Here is a 16,208-nt window from a genome sequence, read left to right as displayed (position 1 = left end):
TTGACTTTAATGCCATCCCTCGGGTAATCATGCTCCGCTTTAGGAAGGAAGCATAACCAATGATGTTAAAATGTGCTTATTTCATGACATAGTATTTCAAAAACTGCACAGAAGCGGTGTCTCGCAACACTGCAGCGAAAGGGACTGATAAAGAAAAAAATACCTAGATCCCCTCTGCAAGTGGTGGCAGTAACACTCAGCAATTCTGGCCTTCTCTCATCCACAATAGTGTACTGCCTAAGTTCTGTAAAATCACTGAGTGCACGCTTACTAGTGCTTGCTGACTTCAAGCAATGTCCCTCTAATGAGGATTGTCCTCATCAAGCTTCTTCACCTTCCTGGGGTTTGAACAAGCAAAGGAAATCTTCTAGTAGCCACGCAAACCCTGCTGATCCTAGTGTGTGAGTGTGGGCTCAATGGGCATCTCCTTCCAAATGGGCCCCAGTTTCCCCCTACGCCACCTTTTATGTATATTTCTACATTTTGAAAGTGCATACTCACCACAAGTGCTTCACTAACTGTGGCAGAGGAAGAAGATCATTTATTGAAAGAGACAGGATTTGAGTGACAGGTGAAAGACACATAGGATAGAAGTAGAGCTAAGGGAAAAGGAAAATAATTCCATAAGGATCGGGCAGGATCGGAAAATGCATGATCTGTCTGACGGGTGGAGTGAAACCTAGTAACAAAAAGTAAAACATGCTCAGAAACATATTAACTATGAAAGAGAGTATAGTGCGTAAGTGTGGAAGAAAGAAAGATACAACCAGAATTAGAGACTCAAAGGTAAACAGTGCACAGAGTTTTAAAGAACAACACACTGAAAAACATAAAGCTAATGACTATGGGCGAGAAGGGGGGAAGCATGAGGAGAACAACGTAGACCAAAAATGTGATGTGCAGCAGAATTCTGAATGCCCTGAAGATGTTTGAGACAGCAAGAAGGAAAACCGCGACAGAAATAGTTAGAACAGTGAAGTTTAGTTTGAACAAGCGCTGATGCTGTAGAAATGATGCAAAGCAGCATCGTCTGATTTTCGTGTGGTAGAGGCCAATCTTTTCAACTCTTTTTTTTGTTAGTAAGATTGAACATATAAAGGTCGATATTGAGCAGGCGGTCATTACAAGTCCACTCATGCCTTTGGATAATCAGTCAGTGGTTAATCCGGCCGAGTTACAGAGCCAGATTTTAACGCCCACTTTCGATTTTCATCTGGTTGTTGAAAATGATATATATCAACTTATGATGACCCTCAAGCCCACTATTGATTCTCTATCTACATTGCCAGCTTATGCCGCAAAGATGATTGGCGCTTGATTTGACTACATTTGTGACTACTTTCGTTAATAAGTCTTTAACAAGCGAGACTGTCCCGGAGAATTTAAAGTTCTCAATTGTTTCTCCCTTATTGAAAAAGCCAACATTAGACTCGGAGATCCTCCAAAACTATCGTCCCATTGCAGGGCTCTCTTGGCCGGCTAAAATCCTTGAAAAGGTAGTCAACAGCCAGTTGCAGGAATTTGTTGAACATGAACTACTATTGGACAAGTTCCAATCAGGGTTTAGTCAAAAACACGGAATTGAGACAGCTCTCCTGGTCGTACAGGATGATCTGCTAAGGGCCGCGGACCAAAGTGAACTTGCCCTTTTGTTGATGTTGGATTTGTCCGCTGCCTTTGACACAGTGAACCATTGCATCCTTTTGGAACGACTGCAGGAAATAGGAAAAGTTTCCGATTTGGCATTAGGCTGGTTTAGGTCTTTTCAAACTGACTGTCAACAGTGGGTGAGATTTGGGGAGTTCCTGTTGGACGCCATTAAGTTGAACTGTGGAGTCTCACACCGGGATCCTCCTTATCTCGGCTGTTATTTAATCTATATCGGCCTCTTTTGGAAATCCTGAGACGCTATGGGTTGAATTTCCACTCTTATGTGGATGATACCCAGAGTTTCATCAGAGTTGTTAGTTCTGAGGAAGCATTCAAACTTAGTGGATGAATGTCAAAAAACAACTTAATGCAACCAAGACTAAACTTATTTTGTTCAGTCCTAAGCATCTGCTGACTATAGCTAAGACATTGCCTATTCCTACATTTCTGGGTAAAAGTTTAAAACTCATATCCAAGATAAAGAATTTAGGTTGTGTATGGCAAGAGGATCTTTGTAGTGAAGCTCAGGTGGGAACAAAAATCCAGACGTGCCTTTCACCCTGTGGCTACTATCCCAAGCACTCCTCTACATTCCCTAAGAAGATTATGCGTCTGTGGTTGGTGCATTAATCAGCGCCCACTTGGACTATTGTAATAGTCAATTATTGGGTGTTCCATCGAAACAACTCCAACTACTTCAAAAAGCACAGAATGTGGCTAGTAAGATAATATTTAAGTTGAGCAGAACTACTCATGTGTCCTCATTTCACTGTGAGCTACACTGACTTACAATTGAAGATTGTATAAGGTTTAAAGTCACCTGTATCATCTTTAAGCGTGTACATGGTACTGCTCCCCTATATCTGAGAGAGCTGATTCAGCCATATCTACCTGTGAGACAATTGTGCTCTAGTGACTGTCATCTCTTAGTTGTCCCCCACTCAATATATTAATTGCGGGGTGATGGAAGATTTTCTGTTTTTGGCCCAAAGCAGTAAAACTCCTTGCCATTAGAAATAAGGACTCTGAGTTCACTTCTGCAGTTTTGTCGAGCATTGAAGATCTTTTTATTCAGATAGAGTAGTGTTACATAGATGGGATCTGGTTTGGATCTAGCTGTGTTCTATATCAATTGCTGTTGTCATCTGCGCTGCTATACGGTTTGGTCTGTTTTGTGCACGTTATAAATACCAAAATACAATTACAAATACAAACTATGAGCTGACAAAGAAATACAAGGGACCATTTAGCAGAGTATCTGGAGAGAGTGATAACAAGATGAGGCCACCATTTTAATGTGAGGAATTAGAGTGTGATGTCTATCAAACGTACAACCTAAGTTCAGAACAACAGTTGCAGGAGTAGGGCAAGAACCTGAAGCAGACGGCCACATGTTAGTGCACCAGAGAGAGGCAGAAGCCTCAGAGACTATACATATATAAAGAATGTAGATCCCTGTTTAAAATGAATTTAAGTGGAGGGAACTGGTACTCTTCCAATTTAAGATGGATATGATTGAAAAGAGTGACAGATTTTTGCTCTTCATCTAAGTGGATAAGGAGCTGCATATAATTGGCATGGGTAAAGAAAGAAAAAAACAAAAGAGTAAATAAGAGCGTCAAGGGGCAAGTAAAAGTGGGGAGAGTGACACAATGTGGGGAACGCAAGTGATGTGATGAGGGTTCAAAGTAGAGACAGACTTACATTAGTTGAAAAAAAAGCAGAAAAGCCAAGATAAAACAGTGCCAACGATGCTAAGACTGGACAGGTGCTCAAGAGGAATACCATGGAATATGGTGTTGGAAACAGAAGAATGGTCAAGCAGGAACTAGCCAAAAAACACTGCTGACAGTCACAAGCCTGTCATCTTTAGGAACAGACAGAATATGTCCCCAGCGCTGTTTAGCCTATCCATTGGGCCTGTGTGTGATCTGCTGACATCACTAAAAGTGTACTTTTCTCACTATGCAGATGACACTTAACTCATCTCTGAGCTCAGTGGTAACTGCAATCAATGTCTTGCATGGCTAAAGCACACATATGGCATTATTAACGACTGCATGGATTTAAACTCCATGTACCTTAATCTCTTCAAAACTTAACTGTTGGTATTTGGCTCAACACACGCCAGAGGTAAACACTCAGGAGAGTACTCCTGTATGTTCATTGACAACCATGCCATACCCATTCACAACAAAGTGAAAACCCTATGTGTTTACATGAAAACAGACGTGAACTATGTGGCTCATGTTGACGGTATCATTCACGGCACTCACTAGAATCTCAAAGTATTGAGACATGCTAAATCTTTTCTGTCCCAAAGAAACCAGGCCATCTTGGCTAGGGCAGTCATACTACCGCGTCTTGACTACTGCAATACATAACTACTGGGGGCTTCTCCCATTGTATTAACTTATTGCAGATCGTACACAATGATGGTGTTCATGTATCAGGCAGGATACGCTTCAAAGCCATTATTATGACCCACAAATGTGTTTTTGGCAACACCCCTAAACATCTGAAGGAACATTATACACCATACACTCCATTGAGGTTCCTCTGCTCCAGCAGGAACGAGTGTCAAACTCACAAAGGGAGGATAGGGTACTCAACCCCCTCTCCCGAACCAGAGAAGCTGAATAGATCGACCCTCCCACCGTGGTTGGCACGGGCGCCTGATAAGAAATAACATAGGAAGCCACGTGTCAGCCAATGGGGGGAAGAAGGAGTTAGGGAAAGGGGGTGGAATGACAAAGGGAAGAAGGGGAAAACATAACAAGCAAGTACATGACAATTACTAAAATGTAGGTCAAAACTCCTATACTGGTACTCTACTCCTGAACCCTTAACCTGTCCTCCTAATACCTGAAATAAACCTCCTGCATACAAGGATAGAAAACCATAGAGTACCTAGCATAGCATATCCTTAGTACTGGTTATATAAGAGACCACTTTCCAGACAAAGAACATGGGGTTAAATATTCAGACATGACATAATACTGAAGCAAACGGTGGAATATTCCACTTGACACTTGGAAGCTGGCAAACAGGTGAAATGGCCCAAACAAAGGGATATCCCTTGCATGAAGACACAAGACTCATGGCCCACGGGGCACAGTGAAGCGACAAACAATGAATCACAACAACTACACCAAACACGTGCCCTCTTGCTGTGGGACACTTTGTAATGTTTCATAAATCAAATGAACTAGAGATGATTCTCTCCTGGCAATTGCATATTGGGTTAGGAATAATGTTAATCAATTATTTGCTTAGTGGCGTGATTCCTCCAACCCTCTCAGCAATGTAAAACAGATAAGCAGCCAAAAGAACATAGATTTCAGAAACAAGCCAATGAAAAAATGCACTTAACTGGCGGTCCGGATGCCTCACGAGGACATCCGGACCCTGAAGTCAGTTGCCCATCACGAAAAGTAAAGCTGATTCACCGCCGAGGCCCCAGCTCCTGCTCTCTCCTGCATATAATCACTGCCGCGGCCCTGGGAGAAGCTTCACAGTCCTTCTGCGTCCCAGCGTGGTTTCATCTGCTCGCGTCCTGAGCTGCCGCCTGTGATGATAAACTGTAATTACCTGCACTGAGGCACGGGCAGCGACGAACTTTAAGCAGTTCCTAATTAATCCCAGCTGGAGGGCCACGGGAACCTTCGAACTACACACTCTCAAAGCATGCTGGGAAATGTAGTGTTTTCCCTATTTAACGTCTTTTTGGGTACAGGAAGTGCCGTCCCTTACCCCAAATCTTATCCATGACAGTGAGTTGTTGATAGTGACCAGAGGTAAAAAGAGCAGGGGTTTGGGAATATCTTTCCCCGTCCTATCTGCTCAACTTTGGAATGCTATCTGACTTGGACTACGGAAAGAAACCAACTTGCCGTGCTTTTGAAAACTTCTCAAAACCCACCTTTTCACCTAGGCCCACCTGTTCCCTCTGAGCTGCTTTCTGTGATGTCCCGTCTTTACAATGTCCTTGTGTTTTTGTGGCACACTGATGCCTAAGGGCTTTTTGGTGCCAAATAAATAAATAAATAAATAAATAAATAAATAAATAAATGCATATTGACTGAGTGCCTCAACCATGTCAAACCATGCCTAAAATGATGGATGATGAATCAGATCAGTCCGCTCAACATATGACTGAAGTCAGGAGGTGACCACAACCTCATGAATCTTAGTAGGAGCATGGATAAAATAAATGGTGCAATAATTAGGAGTAAGAATGTCCTTAGAAGGCTTTTTTATGCAATGGACTAACATAGCAGTCATAAGAGACAGAGGAAACATGCCCAGAGGAAAGACAACAGTTATGAATAGGAAGCACTTGTGGGGGTGGACCTTTAACCCAAAACAGGCCCACCACTTAAGAAGCAAGTACATGGTTGTACATAAAGCAAGTTTACTGTACAAAAGCTCTGGGGAGCGGTTAGATGGTGTTTCAGTATCAAACTAACTCGAGTTTCAACAATACAATGTCAGATGGCAGTTTATATACTTTTTGCAACAATTTAAAACACTCCCTGATACATTTATTAATCTCCACCCACCAAATATGATTGAACAAAACCTCTTCAAAGATATCCCATCTTTCCCCAATTCTTCAATTTTCATTGGTAAGGCTACTATCTTCAGATCATATTCAAAATACACCTCTTCTTATGATTGGTTGTAGCAGGTCCTGACATTGGTGCATGGTTTAAGCATTAGCATTAAAGACATAATTCATTGCTAGCAATAATTGGCCTAAAACCTTTAACTTTAAGTATGATTACACATGGTCTCGCTGACATATTTTAGCAAATAGAGGAAAGACTGCATAAACAGGATTTTTCTTGAGCTATAGATTACGATCTCCATTTCGCCGACTCCTGTCCCCTCTAAAAGACTTAAGTTATGCGGCTAGATACATCCTCTGATGACTTGGAAAAAGACTTAATGGAACAAATTACTTACAAAGGGCAAGATAACATCTGTTCCTTTGCAATTTCTCCAATTTACAAAGGTTCCCACTTTAGCGCTCAATTTTAACTCCTAAATAACTTTTGGCATTTAGCTTATCCCGTGTTTTACTACTGACCAGAATAAACAACACAACTCTATTCATCAAGACTCATCAGACCATAAACTCAACTATATCTGCAGATGCTGACTGCAAAGGTTGACATTACTCATGTACCTGCCTTCTGTCATATGAAAACCTGTTTAGAAGTAAAAGTGCATTTTGCAGGAGAGCCATACCCACTATATGATTCATTGTGAAAAGGGCATTTATAGTGAGATGTTTCATGTATTTATATTAAGGTACATGTATGTTTTTACATTTGGTAAAATGTGATACTTTATCTTTCTGCGTGGGTGCAAGCTCATATTGTATGAGTTCATAATCATTACTTTTCTTATACAAACATTATTAAAACTCCATATCTCCATCTGCTCCACCCCCACCCCTCACTCTGAAACAAACAGTGAATCCCTAGGACATTCTTAACTTCCATGCCCGCTCCTGTACAGGTGGAGGGATGCCGGTATCCCTTTCAGTGTCTTTTAGGTTTATTTATTTGATTTATTGTTTATTTATATAGTGCTTATACACAGGTGAAGTGCTTCAAAGCACTTCAAGGCAGGCAGGAAAACAGGGAATACAATGATCATTCCTAGGCCTTGAAGATTCCGAATGATATAAACAGAAAAACTAGCAAACTAGACGTGACAACATTTCTCCTAGTGCAAGTGCATGAACAGGAATAGTTGATACAAAGAAGAAGGGTCCCCAATGAGGGAACTCCCGACCCCTGCACACTATCTATTGCCTGAAAAAATCAGACAAATAATGTATAGAAGGTATACAATGCCCAAATATGCACACCAATGGATGGGGTAGCTATCCTGGCCTGTAATCAATTATCAAATGGCAATTCAAAGTCTTAAATATACCTATGTTAAAAGACATAGGATTAATACATTAGTAATTCAAGTGACAGTTCAATGTTTCACAAGATTAAAGTATTTATTGTACAATTAGCCCAACACATTTCGAGTTTTGACTCTTCATTAGGGGCAAGACGTTTTTCAATTATTTCTACAAAAAACATTAAAGAAAATGGACTTAAGTAGACTCACATTTAACAATGAAATCAATGTAATGAAAGTGATTTTTCAATATTTGCAATCTTTAAATTCCAATCATTACATTCATAGTTTTCGTGACTGTGTTGTCAAACACTTAAGTTCTTACAAATGCAAGGTAAGTTGATCAAACGAAAACGTCTCCCTATGTATTAACCAACCAGAGAGTAGTCAACAATTTGTTAAATTAATTTGTTTGCAGATCATTTAAAAAATAAAGATAGCCCTGCTTTGAGTGTTTGGAGTAAGGACACTGTATAACATTCCATTGTGAATGCTTTTGGTATCAAATGAAAATCAATATGATAAAAACCAGCTGACCTTAAGCTTCATTTTCAAAATAAATTTCAGTAATTGAAGGTTTATGTCTCTGGGCAAAGTTTCTTCTTACAAGAATGATATTATCTAAAAAACATCCATATGTTCTTGGTAAGTGCTGGAGAGTATCAGTGTGTAACCTGGTAAGTAATTATGGGTATATCTTACCAGCATGAAAGCTTGTGGGACTCGTGGGAGCTCCAAAAGAAATGGGGAGCTTCATAAGATATTTGGCTTCAATCCCGAATGGGAATCTGGTTAAGTCACCAATTTACACCAAAATTAGTCTGAAATGTTAAAAGGTATCTTTTAGAACACCGGTGAGTTAGAAAACTAGCAGTGAAAAAGACAGAAAATGGTCTCTAAAGAACTTTGAATGGCAGTTTCGCCAGGTGACTGTAGATCCTTCCAGTTGCCAGGATTGGCGATGGACGACTGCTGCAGTTTGGCATAGCGGCACAGTTTATATACACAATAGGTGGTGATGTCACTTCACGCATGCGTTAGTGACATCATTGATATACCATAATTATTGTGCGAGAAAGAATTAGCAATCAAACTATGTCTATGGACATATGCCCAATGAGTCCTAGTATCTAATTTGACGTAACTCCAAGAATATTCAAGTTATATTGTAGTTAGATAAAAAAGACCTGCTGTCAGAAACTATGATGTCACCAAGCGCATGTGCGGGTGGCGACAATGTTGGATGTAAAAATTATGTCTGATCTAAAGGAATCTTGAACTAAAGGATTCTATATAGTGCTGAGTGAACGTGATTAACCACACCGGTCTGGGTGATGATTTCTTTCCATAAGCGATTGAAAAATGGGCTTGGTCTGATGTCACTTCATGCATGCGTGGATGTTGTTGTCATTGCTCAATATCTCGTAATCCAAAGAAGGAGGTGTATAAACAGTGTATGATGTTATGGATAAAAAGTATAGTCAGGTACAGCCATAACTATAAAGGTCCATTACCCAATGGCTTATGACTAGTTTTCATTCTACATAAGCATGACCTGATCACCACTGTCTGAGTGTGATGTCTATGTTGATGTCATGTTAATATCATTAGTGCCTTTGGTTGGTATTTTCCCATCATTAGTGCATTCGGTTGCATCAAAGGCCATATCAATTTGGCAGTGTTACATTGGTAGCCGCGGACATAAGTAGCTAGTTTATGGGATACCATAAAAACAGAAAAAATTGTACTCTGCGTGATAGAGAGTACCAAATCTATATTGAACATTTTATAGCAAATGCATAAGGGTGCATAAGGGTAAGTATACAGTTTATGCAGTGCAGGGTTAGTTACTAAGAACCATCCTTGATATTAGCTACTACTGCTCGAGTTTCTGTGGAGTATGTTCTACTCTTAAGTCTGTCAGTGGCAAATGGACTTAAGCCCCCATGATATGAACTGATTTGATGGTATTTTAAATGATGTGGGTAAATATCTGGATAAGGAGAATATTAGACAATTGTGGATTAGTGGGATGAAGGGTCTAGCATATAGTGCATGTCTCCATTGTGTCAAAACTATTGACAACTTATCTTAAGTGCATAGGTTGTCCTCTAAGGTTTCCTTTGTCTTAGTAGTCCCTATTGCAGGGTGTTGAGCCAGGATGCCAATGCGGCATGATTTATCCTGGTCTGAAGGGTGGCACTAGTTTGTGATTGGAGTAGATATTGTTGGACTATAGGCCTTCGTGTTAGCTTGTTACCATATGTAGTATCAAGTAATCATTAGCCTATATAGTGGGAGTCCCCATAGAGGCTTTCCTGTTTTGGGATCACAATCTGTCATTATTTAAGAACCACCACATTTTTGCAGTTAAACAGAAAAAAGGAATACGTGAAGTGTGATGTTTCATGAACCATTCTCAAACAGTAGTCTTATGTAAACAGGAAACCAGGCAATGTTTTTAGTTAATTGGTGTGAGTTGTCTTCTTAGTTTGATACAATAAGGATTAACAAGAATACAATGTCTAATTTTTCTAGAATACTAATAAAGGCTTACCCTACTGGGGTTCACAATCTTACATGATTAAAACCCAAAAAGGGGGTAATGGTTGGACAGACAAGAACAGTATTGGTATTTTTGCAAGCTGTGTTCTATTTATAAGAAGGGACACAAATAATATTCTTCATTCATATTTAAGGGTGTCATGGCATCAAGTCTATGGATGCCGAACAATTCACATTTTGCTAAGATTTTTGGTCAATCACCCCCTCTAGGGAGTGGGTGTACCATTTCTAGGATCACTACCCTTATCTGAGATGTATTATGGTGGTTGTCTCTAAAATGTCTGTAGACAGGTGATTTAGTATTACCAGTCCTGATACTTGACTTATGCTCACTCCATCTGTCTTTGGCCCTTCTTGATGTTTTTCCCACATAGTATTTACCACATGGACAACAGAGTGTGTATACAACGTTCTTAGTTTCACAGGTAGCAGAGTGTATCAGTGGTATCTTCTTTCCGGTATTTGGGTGGTGTATGTGGTCACCCTTAATTACACTTGAACAGTATTGACAGTACAGGCAAGCAAAGGTGCCACATTTCTGTTTACCAAGTAAACTTTGAGATTGCTGTTTGGGTGTCTCTGCTTTAATGAGTTTGTCTCTGAAGTTGTTAACTCTGTTGTATGCCAACATGGGTGGCTCGGGAAAGAGTTGGTTGGGATTAGGGTCTGATCTTATTAGATCCCAGTTCTTGTGGATGATGCGTTTGATTTGGAAGCTCTGGCTGGAGTATCTTAATGTGTGGATAAGGCTTCTGTTGTACTTTTTTGTGTTAGATCCCAGAGGTTCTTCACAAATGTGTGCTTCTGTTCTTAGAATTGCTTTACTGAGTATGTCTTCTGTGAATCTAGACTTCATATCCTCATATTCCTCCTGTAGTTTCTCTGCATCAGAAGTGATTCTTTTGAGTTAAAGTAGTTGACTGCATGGCAAATTCTCTTTAAGCTGTTTTGGGTGGAAGCTGTTGTAATGTAGTAAAGTGCTGTTAATGTCTATTGGTTTACTGTAGATCTTTGTATTGAATCCAGTCTCAGTGAGTTCAATTGTGACATTCAAAAAATGTACTGCCGGTTTTCCAATTTCCATTGTGAATTTTATCCTTTCGTTACATCCATTAAGGTATTCCCAGAATTGTATTAGTTCTTCCTCTGTACCTGACCAGATACCAAAAATGTCATCAATGTACCTTAGCCAACTTTTGATCTTGTTTCTCCAAAGTTGATTCTCGAGGACGTAGGTGTATTTGAAGAATGACATAAATATATTGGCATATGATGGGGTGACTGAAGAGCCCATAGAGGTACCTGCTATCTGTAGATAGTATTGACTATTGTACCGGAAATAGTTATTGTAGAGTATATTGTTAATCAGTTGAATGGCAAAGGTTTTGTGAATAGTAGTTTCATCATGTTTTAGTAAAAACCATTTGAGTAACTCAATAAACTCATTGTGGGAGATAGAAGTGTACAGACTGCTGACGTCCATTGTACACAGCAGTTAGTTAGCCTGATCTAAGGTCAGTGCATTAATGGTTTGAAGAAAATGAGTTGTGTCTTCAAGATAGTTAAGCATCTTCTGTACCAGTGGTTGTAGTGATGTATCCAAATATATTGCTAATGGTTGAAAAATACTATCTGTACCAGCGACTATTGGCCGGAAGGGTGGGTCCTTCTTGTTCTTATGTATCTTCGGTAATCTGTAAAAAATGGGTGTAACAGGAAATCTCTTAATAAAAAAATCACTGGTTCTTTCTGATATCCAGTCCATTTCACAGGCTTTTTCCACAACCCATTTGATCATCTCTTTGATGGAAGCGATTGGATCATTATCCAAAGTCAGGTAGGTTCTGCAGTCTGCAAGTAATTTTAAACAGCCCTCATTGTAAAGGGAGGTGTCCATCAGGACTAAGGCTTCACCTTTGTCTGCTTGCTTAATGGTTAAACTGTTGTCATCAGCCAGTTCTTTAATTATTTTCAGTTGGTATTTTCTGATGTTGTGCCTGCGTGGTGTTTCATATTTCAGACATCCTAGACCTTTTGTTGTTTTAAGTTTGAATAGATTGATCTAGGGATGGTTTACTTGCAGGTGAAATCTGCTTTTGTTCTTCATCTCTAAGAACTCTGAGGGTTCTGTCTCGTAGGTAGCATCCTCCAAATTTGCAAAAAATACTTTTAACTCCATTTTACGAATTAGCTTGAAGAGGTTAACCTCTTCTTCAAACAGATTGGTGTTGTTTGTAGGTATGAAGGATATTCCAAAGTTTAAAGTGTCCAATTGTGTCTTAGTGAGATGCTTAGATGAGATATTGATCAATATGGGATATTTTATTTGTTTTTCTGCTGCGGTTTTCTTTTGACCTCATCTGGTTTTCCTTCCCCTAAAAAAGGTTGTTGTGGTACTTTCACTCTTGCTGTAGCACTGGGTTGTTCTGGTAATGTATCTGCCGAAGGCAGTGTTGTTATAGCGTTTGCGCTTGTTGTAGGTTGTTCTTCTGGCTCTCTGCTGGTGATGTCGCTACAATCGGTGTTGTTATTTGTTGGGGTTTGTTTGGATGGTCCACCAGGGGTTGGTCTGTTGTTACCGTAGTATTCCTGCCAGGTATAAACTATGTCCTGTGCGTAGTCAAGAGTGTCTCTACGCAATTTACTAAATTTGCGTTGTTCGATGTCCCTCTTGTAACTGTCCAGTTTATTATTGGTGTCCTCTAGGATGGTCTGTAGTTCCACACTAGTTTTCAGTTTGGAGAGGTGTGCTGAGACTTCCTCAATTTCCTGGTCAATATTTGCTAATGATTCAGCTAGCTCTTCGATGTTCAGTAAGATGAGGTCAAGGGAACATGTGTTCAGTATATGTTCCCATCGTTTCACAAATAATTGATATTCTTTACAAAGGGTCAGTCGCAAGTAGACACAGAGTCCTCTAGGGATCCTTTTTGATCTAAAATATTGTGCTAATGTAGTTGCATGTAGTTTTTGAGAGATCACTCGCCTTATTAATCTTTCTAATCTTTGAATCAGATGGTCCGGATTCTCCACACTAGTGGTTTCCTTGCTGGTTTCCTTAATCAGTCCTAGTGTCCTGGTGGCTTCTTAGTCAGTAAAAGTTTTTGGAAAATGGCATTCTAATGTTAGGGTGCTGTTTGCCAAACCCCGCGGGGGAAACAGACCTAAAAAAGTGAAAACAACACTAAGCACACCTAGTTAGATCATGATTCCTAGATATTTAGTGTAGTATGAGTTGGTCGTGTAGTAAACACTTTGGATACGTCAAGGCCTAACTGTAAATGCTACGTATCATATCCAAGTGCCTATCTAATGGCCATGATTAACTTGTAATGAATAGTGCTCTCCTATCTGCCCGACCAACTGCATTCTGTGTTGTGTATTGCCCAACTGTAAATGCTACGCATCATATTCAGGTGCCTATCTAATGCTCATGATTAACTTGCAATGAATAGTGCTCTCCTATGTGTCCGACCAAATGCATTCCTTGTCGTGTATTACCCACTTGTAAATGCTATGCATCATATTCAAGGGCCTATCTAATGCCCTTGATTAACTTATAATGAATAGTGCTCTCCTATGTGCCTGACCAAATGCATTCCTTGTTGTGTAGTTCCCAATTGCAAATGTTATGCATAACATTTAAATGCCCACCTAATGCTTTAGATTAACTTGCACTGATTAGTGCTATCCTACATGCCCCACCCAGTGTACTGCCCAACTGCATATGTTAACTATCACATTTAAGCGCCTACTCAATGCTCTCGATCATCCAGAACTACCCCACCAAGTGTATTCCTGGTTCCTGACTATTCCATGTACGCTGCCTGCCTACTACTAGTTACCCTCCTATCTAGCCTAATACAGACCCACTCTCATGCCATAGTGGCTCTCCAATCTATCCCAGAATTCGATAAAGTAATTAGCAATATGACCTCACCTTCCATACCAGGGATCAAACCCTCAAACTTCTTGCCTCCCCTCTACATTAACTCACACCACCATAATATTAGACCTACAACATTCCTACCAAAATTAGGTCAGACCCTGAAGGCCACCAGCGCCTGCCCAGACTCTAACTCAGAAACAGCCACAATCTTAACTCCCTCACAATGGATCAACCTATATGACACGAAACGTACACCAAACCAACCTAGTAATACTAGGGACAGAAATGTGAGGCTCAGCGCCAGACTCAACATTAACCTATCTTCCAAGTATAAGCTGCAATACAAATCCTGTACTCCAGGAACAACAAATAACCTAACTTCTAAGACTGTCATGAAAAAAAGATATAACCAAGTGAAGGCTCGCCCTAACCTCCCAGAAGCCACCAGCCCCCTTCTAAAAGGCGCTATAATTAATGGCAGATCGCTGGTGGCTCATGCCAGTGATATAGCAGATCCAGAAGTAGCTCTGAAGTAGTTGTTCGCTGGAGAACTCTGGGCAATCTCTTTCTTCAATCACACTGGATCGTGCTCTACATTAAAACCATCAGGGTTATATGGACACTTATGGACCTTTAAAACCTTTTTTCACAGCCATACACATTAATATGTGTTCCTTGAGAATTGTAGTGTCTAAGTAGTATTTTATTTGTATTTTTTTAGGAAATTGGGCCTGCCCCTCTTTTGACGCTATTTCAAGGAGACTCCGCATGATCCAGCGCGCGCGCTCCAGAAGTAGCTCCGAAGTAGCTGTTCGCTATTCGCTGCTCGCAGCGGAACAGCGGTGACAGCTCTTTGTGTGATAGCTCTTTGTTTTATTTTGGCTATATTGTAGCGTCTATTTCTTCATATTGCCTTATACTACTAGTTCACTTTCCATACAATTCGTAATAGTTTCAATAGATTCAACTGCCAGCCTATTGTTAGCGTATTGTAGCCGCTTTCATTAAAGGCAGAGTGCAGTTTGGCTGTGGCTGCGTCGACCCTCCCCTCTATTAGCTGCGGCCAAATTCTCAACGTGAGCTGCAACTCTGCGACGATTTGGCTGCAATTCTTTTATCCATCTAATCGGACACAACTGTTTGACAAACTGTCCGAAAGAACTTGTTGATCAGTTGATGCCCGTATATCAGCAGCAGCTCCTTACTGACTTGTGCGGTCCGTCCCTTGAAGCACGAGAAACTGTGAGTTTGTGCCTGATGTTGTGATTATAACAACAAGCTAGAATATGATTAAAAGTGGATTTGCGATGACGGTAGATTTGTAATATAGGTGTGCAGTGATACAAGCTCTCTTGTTTTAGGAATTACATGCAGACATGACGTTGCTGTGATATTTTATTAATACTTCAGGCAAAAGCGATCAGTATTTTGTAAAATAATATACTGGGACTTAGTTGATTGAATAGATCAAAGTTGCCTCCATTAGTGACAGATTAGCTATCTGGCTTTTGCTAAAGCGCTATAGCCATACGGGTAGTCTGTCTATAGTCTGTCTATACGGGATGGCTGATCATATGCACGAACTAGAAATGCATAAGACCTTGAGGAACAGACAAATCTGTATTCCGAAAGTTATTTTGCGTGTACCTGTCCAGGAAAATTGCATAACGGACTATTTCGATAAAAGTCTTGTCGCAAATTCATGAAAAAATGCCAGTATTGTTAACGACTATGTCGAGTGAGGAACATTGTGAATCAACTGATGCATTGGTATCTGAACTCTCTAGCGAGTTGGGTTGTGTTAGCTCTAAGCTGTTAAATGATATTCTGGGTGGCTCTAATTGTTCTAAACAAGCCTTCAAATTGAATGAAATATCTTCCTCTAATGTTCAAAATGATGTGTGTATAATCCCAGAAATGCAGAATGTAGCTGTTAAGTCAAACATATTATCTATCCATGAATTACAGGCTGACACCGCTCCTCTAACAACATGTATTATTGACTTACCTAATTCTAAACGGAAATGGAAATTGAATATTTAGGTCAAGATCTTGAAATGTCTATCGGTGAGCCTATAGCCACTCCACTTTATTTCACGCCTCCATCCAAACCAATAGACTTGGCTGCTATAAAGGAGGATATCCCTACTTTTTCAACTCTGCCCAAAATTAATCATAA

At 40.1% G+C, this 16,208-nt stretch overlaps 1 protein-coding gene across 14 annotated transcripts in view; it reads left to right on the top strand.

The window, feature by feature from the left end:
- Positions 1–16,208, top strand: part of ERC2 (ELKS/RAB6-interacting/CAST family member 2) — a 4,434,974-nt gene that overhangs the window by 3,230,009 nt on the left and 1,188,757 nt on the right. The window lies entirely within an intron of this gene.

The sequence above is a fragment of the Ambystoma mexicanum genome, chromosome 2p (assembly GCF_040938575.1).
Source record: "Ambystoma mexicanum isolate Mex_15411 chromosome 2p, UKY_AmexF1_1, whole genome shotgun sequence".
Taxonomy (NCBI): Eukaryota; Metazoa; Chordata; class Amphibia; order Caudata; family Ambystomatidae; genus Ambystoma; species Ambystoma mexicanum.
The sequence above is the reverse complement of the archived record's forward strand: the minus strand, read 5'-3'. Positions and strand labels throughout refer to the sequence as shown.